The sequence below is a fragment of the Sarcophilus harrisii genome, chromosome 1 (assembly GCF_902635505.1).
Source record: "Sarcophilus harrisii chromosome 1, mSarHar1.11, whole genome shotgun sequence".
Classification (NCBI taxonomy): domain Eukaryota; kingdom Metazoa; phylum Chordata; class Mammalia; order Dasyuromorphia; family Dasyuridae; genus Sarcophilus; species Sarcophilus harrisii.
The window spans coordinates 602,910,300-602,926,116 of record NC_045426.1 but is presented as its reverse complement, the minus strand read 5'-3'; positions in this window follow the sequence as shown (position 1 = coordinate 602,926,116).

The following is a 15,817-nucleotide window of genomic DNA, read 5'->3' as shown; positions in this document are numbered from 1 at the left end:
CTGTTTTCATACTGTGACAAACATTCAAACAGAATATAAAAAGTTCAGTTAAATATAGATCTCACTTATATTTTGGCAGAGTGATATCAGAGCAAAATCAGGATCATTTTAGATCTTAGAGGGACCTCAAAGTTGACCTGGGACAACATTCTCATTTTGCAGATAAGAAAACTGAGGTCCAAGGATATTTAGTGATTTGAAAATTTCTTTGTCCTAAAGTTTCTCTCCCACTTTCCTGCCTCATTGATGGAAATTCCACAAAAGGAGATTCTTTCCTATATCGATGAGATAGTGACATCTATAAGCTAATCTCTTCTAAGATGAAAATAGACACAGCAGAAGATATTATAAGTTGCTTTGTCTTTCACATATTAATATAAATTAGCTATGTAGTCACTCTCCTACATGGCAATTAGTTGAAATAAAGACTAAAGATGTAGAAGTTTTGATGGAAAAAAGAAAAGAGGAATAAATTTAAAGAGACACTACCCATGAAAGCAGACTTGAGTAAGAAGCAGGAGAGCAACAAGAAGTCACTGGGTACCTTTGGGAGAGGAGGAGGAGGAACTATAAAGAAGGAAAGAAATTATAAAAGGAATTGAAGGAACACCAAGGACCAATACAGAAGGAGTGATTAACTTGGAATTTTAAGGCTTATGTTTTGACTCCCTGATTTAATTCTTGTTGGCTGTGTAACTTATTGAAAAGACATTTAATCTCTAGGAAGTCTTTGTGAAGTGAATACTTCTAGTGTCTTTATTATAGTTTGCAGTTAAGGAAACTGAGGCTGAGAGGTAAAGGAAATTGTCCATGGATGTATAGGAACTGAGATATGAACCCAAGTCATTAAATTTTACTCTTTCTTCTACTTTATGTCACCTCATGATTTAAGTGAACATTTAAGGACTCTTCTAGTTGGTAAATCATTCATTGTGAGAACACTGATTCTAGTCAAAACACTCTTACCTTACATTAGGAAGAACAAGATATCCTCTAAGATGTTGATGGTACTTGCCAAAACAAGAAAGGGGTAAGAAGATAAATGTGCAGATAGTCAGCTATTTGGGGCTTTGGCTAGAAAATACAAATATTTTTATTAATTTTATTCCTCCCTCCCTGACTGAGAACTTAAGAAATCTTCTAGTCCCTCATCTTCCAACTATTTAAAATTAATGTCCATCACAAGGGCAAAGATTCTTCCAAATTGACCATCTAAGTAATAAAGGAACAATGTTTGAATTTTCTTTCAATACATGTTCATTCCCATAAATGTAAGTGATCTTTATAAATCTATATCATGATGGTAGCATACTATAGTAGACAGAAGTCCAGTTTGGGCATCAGGAAGACTAGAATTCAAATTCTGCTTCTAATATATGTTATGCATTATGTTCACATATATGTATATATATATATACATAATACATATATGTCTATACTTGTGTGTGTGTGTGTGTATTCAGTCATTTCAGTTGTGTCTGATTCTTCATGATCTTATTTTGGTAATTTCTTGGTAAAAGTATTTTACTGATTTGCCATATCCTTCTACGCTTGTGTTATAGATGAGGAAACTAAGGCAAAAAGGGATAAGTGATTTGCTCAGTCACACAACTAATAAATCTGAGCTGCATTTGAACCTATGAAGATGAGGCTTCTTGAGTCTAAGCCTAGTGCTCTATCTACTTAATCATCTAACTGGTAGAAATGTGTGTGCATGTATATATGTGGATATACAGACATATATATATATATATATATATAATAGACATATATATATATATAATGTGTATATAAATAGAATGTGATACTATATATTGTAGTTACTTATATTTGTATCTTATTCTTCCCTGCAAACCCCAGGAAGTCTTGAGTTTATCTATGAAACTACTAAGGAAGATTTTTATTCAAACAACCAGAAGCCTTTTTATACTGACTCAAGGCTAAAATAGATCCACAGATAAAAATCAATCTCCAATTCAGGTAAGGGTTTGAGAGGGCACCCTTAGTGGTGCCTTAGCTGTACTAACCACAAAAGTATGACCCATTGATTAAGAGAGCCAGCTTTGGAATCAGGAAGGCCTGGTTTTTCTTGGGCACACTTTGAGTGACTATGGGAAACTCACTTCAGCTCTCAGTGTTGCTGGATGACTATCTAAGATTATAACTGACAAATCAGTGGTTGATATATATCAATGGAAGAAGTTCCTATATTAGGAGATCCCTAGATCACATCCAGTCCTTATCATCCTTATTTTTTGTCTGAAATCTCCATATGAATGATCTTTTGCATTGGGTAGAAATCTGTTAAGTAAATATATGGTTTGCCCTGATTGCTTTATTATCTCCAAAGTATAGGGATAACTATTGTCAAAGCACCCAAGTGTTGAGCAAGCACACACAATGGCCTGGAAATAAACAGGGCAGCTCTGAGCATGCCCTGTTACTCCATCAATGGTTCTGTTCCTCAGCTAGATACTCATATAATCCTATTCTCCTCAGCCATTGATCCAGATTTGGGATTTCATCAGTATAGGAAAATTTTCTCTACCAAATCTTTGCAATTTACAATCTTAGATAGCTGCCCAGGGAAGTTAAATGAGTGACTAGTATGTGTCAAAGGTAAGTTTTGAAACCAAATCTTTTGAAACCCAAAGCTAATTCTCTTTACCACTGCTATATATTATGTTTAATTTGTGCCTAACTAACTTCTTTTATGCCCTAATTCCTCTTTAGATGGAAAAGATTAGAAACTTCACAAACTCTCTCACAAGGAACAAACTATTAAGTTGCATCTTGAAACAAATAAAACAGCCCTGACAATCCCATTGATGTTTGTGAAATAGAAACTTTAGGATCACATAGTTTCAAAACCAAAAAGGCAAATGGACATAACTTTTCTGACTCCCAAGGTATTCTTGATCAAATTTCTAAGTTATTAAATAGTCCACTGTGAAATATGGCAGGATAATGAAATTCTTGCAAAGATACTAATCTTCTAACTTTCTTGTCTGTCTTTAACATGATTGTATCTATATGTGTATGTGTGTGCATGTAAAATATTATTTTGTTATATAATTAGATATTAATATATTCTAAATATATATGTATATATACCATGCTCCAAAAATCCAGCAAAAATATTTTTATACAGGAAATTATAATTATCATCACCATCACATTTATGTCATTTTAAAAATTAAAAATCAGTTTCCTCATAATAAGTCTATCAAGTAAGTCATATAAGTATTGTTTTCACCTTTCATTTTACAGATAAGGAAACTGAAGTGCTGCTGACAGATAAAATTATTTGCTATGATCACATAACTAATAAATATCTTAGGGAGGATTTGAACTCAGATTCCCATATTGCCTCTGTATTCAACATTATCTGTTATTATGAAAGAGGATAAACTCATCAAAACTGATCTTGAAGATTATCAATATACTAATGAGCATAATGACACTATAAATTGATTTCCTTTGGCATGTATGAAATCTATCCAAGCTCTGACATTTGCTTCAACTGATATGGACACAAATTTACATATAAACACACCATTTATATATACACAGAGAGAGAGAGAGAAACAGAAATAGAGAGACTGAGATGAGATGAAGAGGAGGAGGAGGAATAAGAGGAGGAGGAGGAGAAGAAAGAGAAGGAGGAGGAGAAAGAAGAGGAGGGAGAGAGAGAGAGAGAGAGAGAGAGAGAGAGAGAGAGAGAGAGAGAGAATGAGAGAATTAGGAAGCAATAGAAGGAGAGATACATAGAAAGAGAGAGAAAGAGAACAGAGACCAGATGGGGAAAGGAAAGAAAGAGAGAGAGAGAAGAAGAGGAGAGGGAGGGAGAGACACAGAGAGAGAGAAAGAGGGAGAGAGAGAAGGAGAGGGAGAGAAAGAGATGAGGAGAGAGAGAGAGAGGAGGAGGAGAGAAAGGGAGAGACAGAAAGAGAGGGAGAGAGGAAAGAAAGGAGGAAGAGAAAGACAGAGACAGAGAGAAAAGAATATTAATCATTCTTGTGACTTGAATGATTGATCATAGAAAGAGGTTGGACCAAAAATAAGGAAACCCAGGTGATATCCTGGATCTATCTAACATTAACTGTGTGACCTTGGCTAAATCATTTAACTTTCCTAAAATTCTGTTTCCTCAGCCATAAAAAAAAATTAAAGTATTGACTGAGAAGGTAAGAAAGTATCCTTCTAACTTTAAGATGCTGTTGCTCATTTTTATAAATGATTTAAAGGAAGATACAGAAAGCATGTTTATCAAATTTGTGGATGACTCAGAAGAAATACAAAAGCTGTCTTTAAGCATTAGGATGGCTGTCATTTGGAAGATGGATTAGATTTATTCTCACTCCCAGAAGGCAGTAATAGGTCGAAGCAATAGATCTAAGATATATGGTAGAAGATTCAGGTTTGATGCAAGGGAAACAAATTCCTCATGTTGAGAGTTATGCAAAAGTGAAAAGGTGCTTTGAATGGCAATGACATCCCTCTTCACTGGTGGCCTTCAAGTGGAAGCTAGATAATCACATATTGGGAAAGTTGGAGAGAGGATTCCGGTCCAGCTACAACTTTCAGATTCTTCTATTTCAGTTCTATGATCCTATACAGCCTTCAGTAATTATTAGGTTCATGCCTCTGAAGCAGATTTTTTTCTTTTGGAAACAAAATCAATCACAGGTAAAATTATTAGAAATAAATGCAATTCACACTCAACTGAAAAATGGAGGTGGCAAAGATTTCTAACCACCAGTCCCTAGTATCTAGTTTCAATCACTGTTTCAGCTAGTAGACTAATTTCCTATAATTAAACAAAACAAAACAAAACAAAACAACAACCAAAAAAATGCCTTTCCACTTAGCTATTTTAAAATCACCTCTCATGATTTCCCAGGGTGATCTGGATTTGAAGAGGGGGAAATTAGAGATATAGCTGATACTGGACATTTTAGTCTGATTGCTGTTCCATGTATCCAGGATCCTGCCACTTCTTCTTCTTTCTCTCAAGAGATCCTCCAAATGCCCACTGTATTAGCACAAACCTTCTTAATCCTTCCAGTTCTGATCTTAAATCAATTTCCTTTGTTCCCAATCTAGGAAAAATATAACTCCCAGTATCTTTGCCAGAGCTGGTGAAAAAAATTACCACTTTTGTCCAAATTCAAAGGAGATTATGCATTTCAGTTCAAGGTAGAGATTATGTTTAGCAAGCATTTCCAAATCATATCTTATTAGGGTCATTCAGAAATCCATTGCTTATAAAACTTATATTTTCTTGCAAAAAGAAACAATATATGGCTCAGAATCAGTTACAGATGATTTATAACTAAAAATTTGAACATTTACTTTAGGGCTTCTTAAACTTTTTTTACTCACAACCCCTTTTCACCTGAGAAATTTTTTACATGACCCCAGGTATGTTAAATAGGTATACAAATTGTGAAATTATGCTTTATTATCAATAAATGTTTGCATTTATTGATAATAAAGCATAATTTCACAATGCCCCATATTCATAATAAGATCTCACACATGGGGTTGCGACCCACATTTGAGAAAGCTTCAACTTAGATAATATTGACTACTAATACACAGCCAAACAGGATGAACCTACTTTTTGTCTTGATCTGATTACTGGGACTATAGTAGGTGCTCAGAAGCTAAATATAGCTTCTAACTAGTTACCACTCAAATGGAGATGATGGTATTAGGGTACCAAGAATTTCCAGAGATTCAAGGACAAAAAGAGAATTGATCTTGGAATCTTTACTCAAAAATTTCTTACTTCAAATGATCCATAATATCACCAATGTGGGCATTCCCTCTACTTAGCAACCCCTTCATCTCTCCATAAAAATTAACAAGATTTTCTATGACTAAATACATGAATGAAAGAATAGGCAAATAAAGTAAATTTGTTTTTGTAAATTTGTACATTTGTTTAAAAATAAACAAACAAAAAATTAACTGGTATCTGACCTAATAATAAACCTCATCAAACTTAGGTATGCCAGACCTTGAATGACAGGATCACAGTCAGTCACAAGGGCCATCTTTGAAGCTTTACAAAATTAAAAGACTTTTCCAGAGTCTCCCTTGATCATTGCCTTTGAGCTAGATTCACTTCTGTGCCGCTATGCCCCTCTAGTGGAGTTGGGTATCAGTAGAAAGCTTTAAATTACTTAGAAGTGAATCTCCAACAATGATGATGACCACATTTTTGCAGTTTTTAGATTTTCAAAGTTCACATCAATCTTGTGGAGGTGTTTGTACAAGCATTATCATCACCATTGGAAAATGAATAAAATGAGACTGAGAAGTTGTTACTTTTTCATAAAATGAGTGAAAAGAAGCTAAGCATCTTTTCCAGAATGATCCAGTTAGGGTCAGAACCAGGTAGGAGTTGAATCCAGGACTTTGGACTTCATGGATTTCTCTTCCACTGCTTCTGTAATAAGCTATATCATATTTTACATAAGGTTCAGTGAAGCAAAAATGATTGAGGAATTGAGAAAATAAGTTATGGTGTTTGATGTCCCATTAGTAAAACACTGGCATCTGAGTTCATTATGCTCCATTTTACTAAGTATTTTTCTGCAAATTTTAAAGCATGTTAATTGCTCCCTGCCCCCATCATTTTCCTTTGGGCTCTCACTTTAAACAGGTGCTAAAATGATTGAGACTTATTAAGAGATGAAATAATGAGAAGCAAAGAGTAAAATGTGTTTAGAAGCCCTTAATTTTGCCATAAAACATTTATGACTCACCAATATCAGCAGCTTCAGTGGAATAAAATAGTGAAAATAGAAGACTTGAGAGAGTACTCTAGAAAAATGAGTTTCATTTGCCAACAGGATAAATTAGTCATACAGAAGAGAGCTCTGAGGCTTATCATCACACTAACTGCATTTTTAAAGCAACTGGAAGGAGAGGAAACATCATAATGAAGACATTTACATTAATGTTTAATGCAAAGATACTATTTGATCCATTCACTTAAGTGGGGGTACATTCACTTTTCTTAGAAAAAAATCCAGATACATTACTTTAGTTCTTGACTTAGCATTGCAGCAATGTTCTAGATGAGATACTACTATCTTCTTTCCAAGGTGTTTTTCCTTGATAGTTTAGACAAAGTAGCCTTGGAGCTTTACAAGAGTCTAATAATCAGCCTACTTCTCATCAGCCACCATCCCCTCAGCAATATTATCACACAGATGAGTTTCCCTCATCACTTACACATATATACAGATTTGCATAATTCCTATCCATGAATGTACCCTTTCTTGGTGAAATAGGACAAGATACATCTTCCTTATGCCTTTCCCTAAGTAAATAACCCAGAAAAAGACACATAGACTGTATCCTTGGGTACATGGATTTCTTGGACATGGATTCAGCAAGACCAAGGTGGAATGTTGCCTTGGGCACTTTTTAACTGTATAAAGTAGGCAAGTAAGTTAACCTCTCTCAGCCTGTCTCCTCAGCTGTAAAATTAAGACAATTTACATCTACCTCTGAAGTTTGTTGTAAGGATAAAATGAAATAATATATGTAAATCACTTTGTGAAGTGTAAAATACTATATACATGATAACTTTATATGTTTATTATTGTTAATTATTTTATTATTATTGTCATAGACACACACACACACACAATGCCAAGAGAAAAAAGGACTTAGATAATACAGAAGCAGAATATTTTCCAGTACCAGGTTCCATATGAGTATTTTAGTGGTGCAGTCATTCAGTTCCACTCTTAAACAGATTATTTCAGAAAAAAAAGAAGTCTTTGACACTGAAAAAATGCAAACCAAGGCTAACTCTCTTTAGCTGGAGCAGAAGCTAATAAGGACTAGAATGCATAAACTCTGAGGACAATTCAATATACATCTATTAAGCACCTATTATGTGCATTGAGCTAAATACAGAGGTTACAAAAAGAGGCAAATGACAGTCCCTGCCCCCAGGGAGCTTAGGATCCCAGAGGGAAGACAACAAATATATGCAAAGCAATCTATATATAAGATAAATAAAAAATGATCTTAAAAGGGAAAGTACTGGATTTAGGGAAGATTAGAAAACTTCAAGATGGAAGCCTTGTCTTATCTAAATTTACTGATTGGAACCCAACTGAAAGGCATCATGTATGATAGTGATTTTATAGTGTCATATTCTCATGGCTTTGCTCCCTTTTGGCATTTCCATTTTTAGTATAAGCTCTTTTAAATCTGTTTAAATATACTTTCTTATGACAACTATATAATAAATAAACTTTAAAGTGTGGATTTGTGTGTGTTTCCAGATAAAAATCTAAGGCATCTTCTATTGGAATTGCCTTACATCATGAATACTGATAGCCTGAAGATCTATCCAGGGCTTTGAACTATTAAAACTTTTAAAATTGCACTAAGATTTTTGGGACACTCTGTAAATACTCACTTTTCAGTGATTTCCATCCTTATTTACCAATACCACTTATCAACATTTGTCACTATACTAAAAAGAAAGGGTAGAAGTCCCTGGCATTCTAAGCTCACTTGGAAATACACATTGCTAAGATAGCTTAACCAAAAAAAGAACAAAAAGGATAGACAAGGATTTTTCCAATGTTTCAGAAATTAACTAAATGCAAATGTACACAAAGAATCATTATTGATTAAAAGAAATGTCATGTAGAAGTATACCACTGTTTTTATTTCCATTCAGTGAGAGGCAATAGAATCATAGAATAACATTTATAGTCTAGGATGCTGAGAAGTTGTGGCTTGGCCAAAATCACCCAAGAATTATCCATTAGAGAAATAATTTGATCTCACATTCCCACATCTTCCTGAGTGTAAATCAACTATCCCAGATTGCCTTTGATAAATAAATAGAAGTTATTTTTATTTTCCAAGGTCCAACTGTTGGTAAATAACAAAGCTGAGATTCAAACTCTTATCTTCTTTCCAGATCCTGTGATTTTTCCATTATTCCACACAGCTTCTTCATTTTCCTTAGCTGATAAGGATTAAGAAAGGTAAAGGAAATCCCAACTTATTTTTCTGTGTCTATAAGGTTATTTTTTTTATGTTGGTTTTTTTTTTTTACTCTGAGCCACATCCCTTGGGAACTCTGTTTCCACTATTCCCTAGCTCTTCAACATGTCAAATAGTTCTTGTCATCTACTTCCTAGACCCTGGGGAGGCTGAAAAGGTTAATGAAGAAAATCAGGGCTATGAAAGCATTGCAGAAATCATGGGTGAAATGTGTTCAAGGGATGTTCTTTTCTCTGGTCCATTGGAAAAAGAAGGTAGTAAGGATGCTTTGCTCAGTCTACATTCAGAGAATACATTTCTAAATCAACTATATCTTTTTTCCTTTTGTAATGCTGGAGAAACAGAAGCAAGATAGAGATTAGAGAGTTTTTAATATTTTATTTGGATTTCTGAAAGAGAAAGATTTTCTGGGACCAAAGGATCCATTTTGGTCCTAGAGCTGATGTCTTAAAGCATTCAGCATCAACATCAGCATCAAATGTGAGATTCCAATGAATTATATATGTGTCTCTGATTAATCAGGGTAGACAAAGGCAGGGAGTGGAGTCTGAACACTGAGAACAGGAATTTCCAGAAATGGACCATCAATCCAGTTCTGACAGAGTAGGGGGTGAGGATCATAATTCTGATAAACTGGGAGCAAAGGGAGTAGTCACCTTGAGACAGGGAACTTAGAAATAGAGAATGCCAATTAGGTATCTGAGATAGGACATCTGGAGTTTTCTCTTTTGGAATGCCAGAGTGACCAGATCTCTACAACCCTAATTATCTCAGCCCTAATGAACAGGAAAGGGGGTTTGCAACCAGGGGGATTGAGGCAAAACAATTCAAGAAACTAAAGCAGAACAGTTTAGGGAACTGAGGCACAACACTTAAATACCAGCAATCCAACTTCATATACTATCAGACAATAATGTCCTAGTTTGTACCTCTTGAACTAGCTACTCAATCACACAATTCTGCTCTGCCATTGTCAAGCAATGGGCAGATGGTACCTATTGAATTTCATCCAAAGGTCAGCCTTTTGGGAAAAGATTTTTAGGATGACCACAGGGAGAAGAGGCCAAGTGAAAAACTTGTCAAGTCAACCAAGAGGTGGGCTGCCTCAGTAATTGTTTCAGAGTCCTCAGTGATGTAGTCACTTATAAGACTAGTATGCTTATCATTGGATAAGGAGACTTACATAGCAACAGATATTTCTGTAAGACATGGAACATCAGCATTTATAAGGAACTTAAATATCATTTGTTATTCAACATTAAAATGCAGGGAAACCACCAGGATCAGTTCCTTTTCTTTCCATAACCACTTCTAAGACTCTGCTCCATCTTTTCTACTTTCCCTAGTGCCTCTGATTATTACAAGGTAAAGGTAAGGTTCTAGTTGGAGAAGCAAAGACTCAGGGAGGTCTTTCTCTCATCAAGCATTTGAAAAGCTGCTTTCAGAAATCTTCTTCCTCCTAGTATCTTGAATTTCTGTAGAGGGCTGGAACTCTGAAAAGATGTACTTGATTCTAGGTCAGCATGGTGCTTATAGTTAAGCACCTACTCAAAGTGAGATAATGGTTCTTTAGTATACATACATAGTGTGCTATAATGATGTAATCATACCAAGGTATTTAAGGAATGAGAAGGACTGGAAATCAGACATTCCATTTTTGACTATCCTCTGGGTGGCTCTCCTGCCTTCATTACTTCTCCACCTAAAGACCAAGGTCCCGTCTGAAGGACCTCCAGAAAGTTAGCCCAAACTTTACAAATTTCTGTACAGTAGAATGTAAACTTCTTGAAGACAGAAATTATGTTTTGTTTGTTTTTGTCTTCTCCACACAATAATGTGCCTTTCATTTGTTAGGTACCTAATCCTTGCTTGCTGAAATGACATTGAATTGCCATTTTCTCCCATTCTGTCTGACTCTTCTTTCAGAAAAAGCCCTCAACCTGAAAAAAGAAAGTGAAAGATAACATTGCTTTTTCCTTCCAGATGAAAGATTGCTGTGTAATAGCAGTCACCTTTCTGACTCAACATCATATTCCCAGCAAATGGCTTTTGGCTGATTGATTATTATTCATTGCAGCTGTTTATTGCTTTTGTGTACTACAAAGAAGTAGAGACTGTCAGTCACTCAGTCCTCCATCATCAAGCGCACCCTGTCTTGCCTAATGATTTTTTAAAAATTATATATATGGCTTATAATTGCAATAATCCTCACAGACTGCTAGCTGTAGCTGCAGTTAATAACAGGTTTGTCAAAGTTTAATGGTCTGAAGCAAAGTCGTCTTCAAGCTTGTTACTGAACTGCCAGAGCAAAAACTTGAATGATTCATTAGCCAAAAAGCAACATTTTGCTAACAGATCAGCTGTCCTTCCAATTATCCTCGAACATTGCTCTATCTGCCAAACTTGAGCCTGATAATAAAGCTGTGTTAATAATGCATTATTTCTTGCCCGGAAAGGCACTGCACCAGGATAAGTAGCAAGCACCAATTTTAGCAGTGAATAATGGGGACATACCCAAAGTGTGATGCTGCAATGTTGACCTGAGCTGAGGAAATGAGACCTTCCATGACATCATAAAGAGACTCAACCATAGGGCTGAAGTAGAAGACAGCTGGGAAAGAGAAAGAGGATAGACTTGTTCAGAGGAGAAGGTCTTGTACTTTTTCTGAATGAGTCTAGCACGTTAAGAACCAGTCCATGATGACAGGTAACAAAATATCAACTGTGGAATTTGTGTCAAAAGGATCTCAATCCATATTTGACACTTGCTAGTTTTGTTACTGTTATTCACTGAACACATCTGAGCTTCAAGTGATGCTTTGAAATGCATATGAAGTGCTTTGCTGACTATAAAATACCATATACATTAATATTAGCTATTATTTTTTAACTTTTATTGCTACGGCATAAGGAAAAATTAGAAAATAGTCACAACCAAGAAGACAGAAGAGCACTTATATGTGTCACAGAGAGGATAAAACACACACACACACACCATAATACCTCATGGAATTAGAAAGATCAACTTTGGCACTACTCATCTAGGAAGCATCCTACCAACCACCAACATCTTGGTGGCAGCAGATCAGTAGATGGTGTCAATACAGTTTGGTCAAAAACTGTTTCTGCTGCTTATTCCCCTTTTGATCTTGGTCAAATCATTTTATTTCTTTGGGCCTCAGTTTCTTCATCTGAAAAATGAAGGAATTATATCTGATCATTTCAAAATTACCTTCTCTATGTGCTGTGTTCACTATTTAAGAAATGAGAGGATATTCTGATACCAGGATTGCTGGTTGATAAAATCATTGTTCAAATGTAAAAACTGAAAAATGTTTGTTAATAGAAAAAATGTTAAGAGCTGGAAGATATAACAACACCTCCATTCTGAAGTTGATTTTATACATACACACATACCCTAAATGTAAAATGAGGATGTTAAAAATCAACTTCAGAAAGGAAAGATGAGAAAGATGAAGTTTAAAAACACTTTGAGGGGTTGGGGTGAGAACTGCTGGCTAGGAGCTCAGTAGGAGTCAACATTGTGACGAATAATGAAAACCTGAGCTGCTTAATATATATATATATATATATATATATATATATATATATAAACTCTGAAGGATTTAACCCTTTTGATGACTTAAGGAACACTTGTTAATGGGTACTTGCCTCAGTTGCCATTACATCTAAGATTGGTTCCAGTCAAGTTTCACTTCATACTCCAGCATTCTCATCGGCTGCCATGACAATAAATGTATATTCCCTCTCAGCATTTCCCATCCCTACTTTAGAGTTCTGAAATTATTATTTTTTAAATAGGAGAGTCATCTACAAATATGTTAAATATATTTAAAAGGATTGCATATATTTAACCTATATGTGATTTCTTGCTGGCTTGGGGAGGGGGAATATAAAGGAGGGATGGAGAAAAATTTGGAAAAGTCTTACAAAAATGGATATTGAAAAGTATTTTACATGCATTTGGGAAAATAAAAATTTAAAAAGACTATTTTTAAAAAGAGGAGAGTCATTTATTTTGTCCAGAAAGCTGAATGTTTGAAGAGGAGTCATGAGATAAGATTTTCCAGACCAGTACCCAATCATACAAGATCTTCAAAGTCAGGCTTAGGAGTTTGCACATCATTTGTTAGACTGTAGCAAACCAATGCAGATTACTGATCAGAAGAGTGGCAGATCTGTGGATGAGGAAAATTAGCCTGACAGCTATGTGAAGTCATGATTAAATCCCAGTTTCTTAAACTACAAGTCATGAACCCATATGAGGTCTTATAAATGAACATAGGGATTCAGAAATTATGATTTATTATCAGTAAATGATTTGTATACCTATCTTATATACCCATATGCTCAGGGTCACATAAAAATTTCTTAGGTGAAAAAAGATCACAAATGGAAAAAGTTTAAGAAGCCCTGAACTAGATAGAGGGGAGAATGAGAGTAGACCCATATATATCTATTTTATATACCCATATGCTCAGGGTCACATAAAAATTTCTCAGGTGAAAAAAGATCATGAGTGGAAAAAGTTTAAGAAGTCCTGAGCTAGATAGAGGGGAGAATGAGAGTAGACTCCTAAGGAAGCTGTCCAAGTAGATGGAAGATGTCCATTTAGCTGGTGGAAGTGGAAAGAGCTGGGAAAATGGAGATGAGAAATGGTATGGACATAGATTTAACAGGGCTTAATAATGAACTGAATATAAGATTTGAAGTAAAAAGTTTAAAAGAACACAAACAAAAACAAAAATTTTATACATAGGATATGGGATAGTAATGTCACAGACAGAACTATTATAAAAAGATATTTGTCAGTGAAGGTAAAGGAAATAAGACTGTGGTTGGATAAGATAGAAGTATCCAGGGAAAGCATTTTGATGACAAAGAGATATACATGAATGATTTTTGCAGTTGAGAAGGAGTTCTTGAAGGGGGAAGAGAGTGTAAAAGTGAGAGATAGAAGGAAATCTCTATGGAGTAATATCCTGGAGGAGGGAGGCAAGAAGGAAAGGGATCTAGGCCAAAAGAGAAGTGATTAGCTTTAATGCAGGGTATGGATGATTTTTCTTCTGTGACCAGATGGAAGAGTTTCAGTAATGATGATGAGCAGTTGGAAGAATGCAAAAAGAGAATTGAGAAAACTTTTATAACTAATTTCTCATTGAAGTAGAAGGCTGAATCATCTGCTGTGAATGTGGGATTTGGACACTTGAAGAAGACAAAGTTGGAACAGTTGCCAAGGAGAATGAGTTAGATGAGGAGTTGAGTAAAGTTAAAGGATGGCTAAGAATCGGCAAGAGTTTAGTTCAAGGCACATGACATAATTTGGAAATGAGAGAAATTAAGATCCCTTTTGAGATTTTTTAGTCTGGTGGCATACAATTAACTAATCATGCAAGCAAGTATTGAGTACTTACTACATGCCAGCCACTGTGCTCAGCACTGGAGATACAAAAAGTAAAGGGAAGCAGATCCTAACTTCAATGACTTTTCATTTTATAGATAACATGTACCTCTAGAGATATGAACAAAATACTTGAAAAGTGATGAGCAGAGGGGAACAAAAGGGCATTAACCACTGATAAGAGAGGAAAAGGTGATATTTGAGTTGAGTTTTGCAATCTGTAGATCAAGAATAGTACCAGAGAAGTCAGATGGTAAAGATTAGCCAGTGAGTCTTCACAATATGGTTTCATTATTTTTTTTCAAAAATTTGTGTATTTCCAGAACACCAGCTTTTATAACTTAAGGACAGAAAAATTCATTTGAAAAAAAAACAGACAATTAAGCATTGCTTTTAGTCTTCTAAATCTATGTAATAAAAATAGAGCTCTGAAAATATTCTCTGTTGACAAAGATGGCTTTCTGAAAATTCTTAAGTGTCAGTGCTTCTCAAACATCTGGGATTTTGTTCCCCATATGCCACGTAGTAGATTTTATTTTATTTTTTTAATCAGGGAGAATTCCTTGAAAAATAGATATTCACCCACAACCTCTGCAACTATGAAGAAGAAGCAGATTGCAGATGCAACATGCAGTTTCCCCCTGGCATAGCCTTTTTCCTTCCTCCTTTTCTATGGTTTGTGAGTTGCTATAGCAGTAACATAAGACCTTCAATTCTAGTACTTGTGACTATTATTCATGGTACTGTTTTTTTTTTACTGCATCTACAGGAGTTTTGCACTGCAAGATTGACAGGAACAGGAGTTTCAATGTTATTTAACACCATTCTGACAGAATCACCTCTTCTTAGAATTAGTGTTCATTAGGGAATCTAATAATGTTTATGGGTTATGTCAACAGGCAATTATGTCATGAGGTTTGTTAACAAGAGAAATGAACATGAATGTGGAATTCAAAGAGTTCACAGTCCTTACAAAAGTTTGCATATTTATGATAGCAGGACAGGAGGAGAAAACAGGAAGGGAAAAGGTGCACTAACTCTTCCCTAAAAGGAGAAGCAAAGTGATGGCAAAAGTTGCATTCTTTTCACAAGGGAACTGCTGGATTATGAAGATAAGAGGGTCTGCTTATCTGCAAAGGACCCCAGCTGCACAAGCATTTTCCCAGGCTGGCTCAGACTTGATGACAACTATCTTGCTTCCCAAGGACACACTAGGAATTTCTGGGATGCAACAACAAATTATATCAACTAGGGGTGAGGAGGATCATCCTTGACACATTCAGACCTCCGGTATGCTCTGGATTCAGTGTTTTTGAAAAATAAGGAAATTCAAAAAGACAAGTC